This window comes from Pteropus alecto, unplaced genomic scaffold, assembly GCF_000325575.1.
Source record: "Pteropus alecto unplaced genomic scaffold, ASM32557v1 scaffold63, whole genome shotgun sequence".
NCBI classification, from domain to species: domain Eukaryota; kingdom Metazoa; phylum Chordata; class Mammalia; order Chiroptera; family Pteropodidae; genus Pteropus; species Pteropus alecto.
Window position 1 is genome coordinate 7,288,019 of NW_006434897.1, and position 5,709 is coordinate 7,293,727.

The 5,709-nt window shown below is 32.7% G+C and overlaps 1 pseudogene; it reads right to left on the minus strand.

The window, feature by feature from the left end:
- Positions 1 to 3,570: 3,570 nt before the first annotated feature.
- LOC112478943 lies at positions 3,571 to 3,689 on the minus strand (annotated as a pseudogene).
- Between the last annotated feature and the right edge of the window lie 2,020 nt (positions 3,690 to 5,709).

Here is a 5,709-nt window from a genome sequence, read left to right on the forward strand (position 1 = left end):
TGTCACTTACTTGCAGTACACCGAATCAATAAAGCACACTTACGTCTCTATAAACTTGGGTAGTAGTATGATTTTAGAGCATTTCCCTTCACACAGAATCTCTGAATAAGGGGTAAGTTATTGCCATTCCACATTCTTTTCATCTCCCCAGTCTTTCCTTCCTTTGCCTTTTCAAGCACTGTGTTAACCTCTCACTTATATTCATGTAATTTAAGTCAGCACTGAACTCTTAATTTTTTCATTCCCAGGTATTTGTTACTTCAACATCACCATTACTATCATATACTGAGTGCCTAATATGTACAGGGCATTTTCAAATCATAGAATAAAGTGGGGTTGAGGGGAAATCCACTTTTCTCCTATAAGTCAGAAGCTTGATTAAGGGTGCCTCATAGAACAGTATTTAGTCATGATGAGTTACAGAAAGTCCTTTTTAAAATGAACTTATTTTTTAGAACTAAAACATTTATTAAATGCACATGGAGGTCGACGTATAGAGCATAGAGCTTGATGTTATAATATTTTTTTATTTTTCAATTAGAGTTGAAATTCAGTGTCATTTTATATTAGCTTCAAGTATACAGCACAGTAGTTAAATATTTATACAATTTACAAAGCGACACCCCCCTGCCCCCAACAAGTCTTGTACACATCCATGGCACCTTGCATAGTTATTACAATATTATTGGCTATATTCCCTATGCTGTACTTACCATCCCTGTGAGTATCTCGTAATTACCAATTTGTACTTCTTAATCCCTTCACCTTTTTCACCCAACCTCCCAACCCACTTTCCATCTGACAATCATCAGTTTGTTCTCCGTGTCTATGAGTCTGTTTCTGTTTTGTTTGTTCATTCGTTTTTTATTCCTTTAGATTCCACATATAAGTGAATTCATATGATATTTGTCTTTCTCTGTCTTACTTATTTCACTTAGCTTAATGCTCTCTAGGTCTGTCCATGTTGTCACAAATGGCAAGATTTCAATCTTTTTTATGACTGAGTAATATTCCGTTATATATATATTCCATATCTTCTTATCCAATTGTTCACTGATGAGCACTTAGGCTGCTTTTATATCTTGGCTATAGTAAAAAATGCTTCAATGAACATAATAAGGATGTGTATACCTTTTTAAATTAGTTTTTTTGTTTTGTTTTGTTTTGTTTTTATTTCAGATAAATAACCAGAAGTGGAATTGCTGGGTCATAAGGTAGTTCATAAGGTCATAATATTTTGAGAAACCACCATACTGTTTTCCATAGTGGCTGCACCAATTTACAATCCCATCACCAGTGTACAACGGTTCCCTTTTCTCCACATCCTCAACAATACTTGTTTATTGATTTATTGATGACAGCCATTATGAAAGGTATGAGGTGATATCTCATTGGGGTTTTAATTTGCATTTATCTAATGATTAGTGATGTTGAGCTTCTTGTCATGTCTATTAGTCACCTGTATAAGCACATTTTTAAAAAGGAAATGTCACATGGTATATCCCCCCCCTTTTCTATGACCAAGTATTAATAATACCACATTTTACTTCTTCCTCACTATGACCAAAGAGATGTCTGTTCCTACTTGAGAGGCATATGCAACAGACTTTTCAAATAATGGAAAGTATATGTACCAATATATTCCTGTGCACTTTTTCTCTTTCCCACTGGTCCCTATAAAGTGGAAGAACATTTTTCATTTTAATCACATTGCTTCTCTAGTTCAAAAGAGCTATTTGACAGAGGCTTTAAAAGCCGGAAATAAAGTGCACACTGTTATTTTAACAAATTCCATTCTTTCAGGCAGAGCAGCAAAAGGACTGCAAGGGCAATTTATCCCAACCTCTTTATCAGATGCCTCCCACACTTTAATAGATACTCAATTTCTCACAAGCAATGGCTGTTCTTCAGACCAGACGTACTCTTAAGAGACTTCATCTCCATCATCATTCAAAGAATACATTGTGGGGTGTCAATAAATTTTAATTTGATCCACTGACTACCTGATATTTTTAAACATTCTTGCCTTTTTATCCAATTATCATAATTACTATAGAATCTGGTTCATTCTTCCCTTCTTAAATTATTACTAATTCTACCTTGCATTCTTTTTGTGGAGCTTCACATCCAGATACATCTTCCAAAATGCATTTATTCCAACAAACTGAGAAGAAAGGAACCTAATGTAAATCAGCACAAAGACACAGGTTTTTGAGACGATGAAAAAAAGACCATGTCAAAGAAAACAAAATACATGATCAGTTTACTTCAGGAGTGTCAAGTCATGAAAGGCAAGATGAGACTAAGAAACTGTTACAGACTAAAACAGACTAAGGAAAAATCACAACTATATTCCTGGATATAATTCTGGGAGTAAAAAAAAAAAAAAAGGACATCGATGGGAAAAATGATAAAAGTCAAATAAGTTCAATACAGTAATAGTTAATAATATTATACTCATGCTTAATTTTTTCTGATCTTCCCACTCTGCTGTGGTTATGTAAAATGATAATATTAGGGAATGTGAGGATGAGGAATATAAGGAAATTATTCAATTTTTTTGCAACTTTTTCTATATTTCTAACATCAGTTCAAAATTAAAGATAAATTGAAAAATTTTTAAAAATTGAAAGCCTATGTATAAATTAAGGTCACATTCTAAAAGTTTTGGTTGAAGCCTGAATTTCAGGGGAAATGAGAATCTAAAGAAAGAAATAATTAGACAAACATATGTAAAATGTGTCTCCATAATAATCAAGCTTCACTTAGCAGAACCACCTAAACGAGTCATCTAACAAGTTCTGGAAAAAGAGCAGAATAAAGCATCACGTTTGAAGAGCAGAGAGCAGGGAAGCACGGTTCCTCAGTTTTCTTCAACATTCTCAGCAAAAGAGCAAAGAGAGCAAGCCTGAGAAAGCAGCAAGCCAACGGCGGCCATTCCGTGAGTGCTTCCCCTCCCACGCCTTCACCCCCACTCCCATTTACTGTGCTCTTCTTATAAGCAAAACCACTTGTCACTGTAACACAGTATCATTCAGTTGGAGGATTTGAAACACCTACCAATATTTTAACATTTATGTAGATAAAAAGTACCAATGAGTATATATTCTTAGAAAAGTTTTAGTTGTTAATAAACGGCACATTGAAATTGCTTAGCAGAGTACAGTTCCAAAGTATTTTGACATATATTATATCATCACAACATCCTTATAAAATATCGATATATCTATTTTTCAATATGAAAAAATAAAGTTTCACAAGGTTATTAATTGCATAATCTGCATATGGCAACAACTTTTTTTTGGTTTGAATGCAGAGCTGCTCTGAGGGCATAGTAAACTGCATAGCCTATGTCTCTGTAGGGGAGGAAACTGATGCTCAGCTCTTAGCTGGTTGTCAAATAGGACCTAATGTGATCATATCTTCAAGGTTTTCAAGAGACAAACAAAATTGTATCTTATTTTTAATTTTGTTGTTGTTGTTTTTGCCAAGGCAACCCTTGCTTGACTTCACAGATTGCAAGAACCTTGTCAGTTTACAATCCCTTATTTCTTTTTTTTTTTTTTTTTACACCTATGGCACCTGGTCCTCCTAGGTGGTCTCCCATCCAAGTACTAACCAGGCCCAACCCTGCTTAGCTTTCGAGATCAGACGGGATTGGGTTTGTTCAGGGTGGCATGGCCGTGGACTGAAAAACAAAATTTTATAAATAAAATTTATCAACGAAAAATTTAGTTTCTTATTTCTATTTCTACTCTGACAGTAATGACATTTTCAAAATATATTTTTCTAGACACATTACTACATTTATTTCCTCATCAACTCTCACTTGAAGATTAAAAAGTAGGATAAAGTATGGCTATTTTATTACAGCTGTTCTGAAATACAAAACATTTATATTATGTAAATATTATGTGATATTTCCCAACTTTTAAGTTTTTTAAAAAACTTCATTTAAAAAAAAAAAATAAAGCACCATACATGCCAAAACTTGTGGGTCAAACAAAATATCTGAGTTATACTTTCTGTAAAAATTCTTGAGAATTTTTGAAGAAGAAGAAACAATATAAACAATCCTGCAATAATTTATCTCTCAATGATTTCATTGGTTTGTTACCAGGATCAAGTGAGAAAATGCATAAGAAAGGGGTGGTATTTTTTTAAATGCTTTATGCTTTACATAGGTAAGAAATTATTACATTTGTATTTTATTTTACTTTATGAAAAAAATGATAGTAATCCTGAAACTTTGCCCTGGAAGTTCATAAAATACCGCAATATTTTATCCCAGATGAGTAAAAGAGTGTACAGAGGCTTCAAACACAGGGCTGAGTTAGCCTTCATGCTTACAAAACAAATAGGAATAAACAATATCATTAGTTGTAGTAATATTTAAAATATTGTTCTGTACTGGAAAAAAGTATAATAAAATAGATAAAATTTGTATACCTTGACTAAGCCTTTAAATCAGAGCCAATAAATGAATGCATATAGTTTGTAGAAACATGCATTTCAACAATAACCATTGTCACACAAATCAGAATAGAAATAATAAAAGAATAATATTTTGCTCAACAAACTAGACAATTTGTTATAAGATTAATAACTCTATAAAATTGACATGACTTTCCAAATGTGTAGAAATACCAGAAGACTAATGGAGAAAATTAAGCAAATATGTATATATGACTGCATTTCTTTACATGGTAAAAGAAATAAGGGCTTATTTTGTGGAGATAAACTTGGATAAATGGCTCTGAGACCATCCACAGTCCCTCATAGCACAGAGGGTTTCTCATGATGAACTTCCTACACTTTCAACCATTCCAAGAAAGTAGCATCTGAAGTGGTTTTTAACCCCCGCTTGTTACAAAACTGTCCATTCAGTCTCTAGAACCAGACTGACTAGATTCTGAGCTCTGTCATTAACTGTGAGATGTAATAAGTTATTTAACTTTCTTATTCTCAGTTTCTTGATATATAAATGTTAGCCATTAAAACTACATACCTCTTAGGTAATAAATATCCAAAACGGACTCCAATTTATTAACAAGGAATACTTTTAGATTTTGTGCTCTCAGAGATCATATCTATTTTTCAAATAGAAAAGGAGATTCTACTCTGTATTGTCTATGACTGATGTTATTTTGACAAAAAAAAAGAAATATTCTTGTGTGGGTGTTGATAATATTCAAAAAATTTATTATTCTCTTGACTTTGTTTAATTCTAAAAAGAGTCAATGCCATATGAATGTATGTTATATACTAAAAATTAAGTATTAATAAATTATATATTTAATCCTCACTATCTAAATGGTTTTTTTTCCCCACAATATAACTGCTATTATTCAAAAATATTCTCTGTTAACAAAGTGGAGTCTATTTTAGATATTAATAACAACACTTGTTAGCAGTTACTTGGGAATTTGACTGTATGTCAGTTACTGGGCTAAGCGTAGCACACACAACACTGCATTTATGAAAATATAAAAGCAGAAACTTGGGAGTTGGTAGCCTAAGTTCAAATCTTGACTGTGCTACTTCTTACCTGAGTGACTAAGGGGAAATTATGACCTCTTTGGGTCTCAGTTTGCACAGCTGTAATATGGATCGTATGTATAGGGTTATTATAAAGATTAATCTAGTTAATTAGAGCTTTTGAATCAGTGTCTGACACATAAGAAGCACAGGCTATTATTATTATTATTA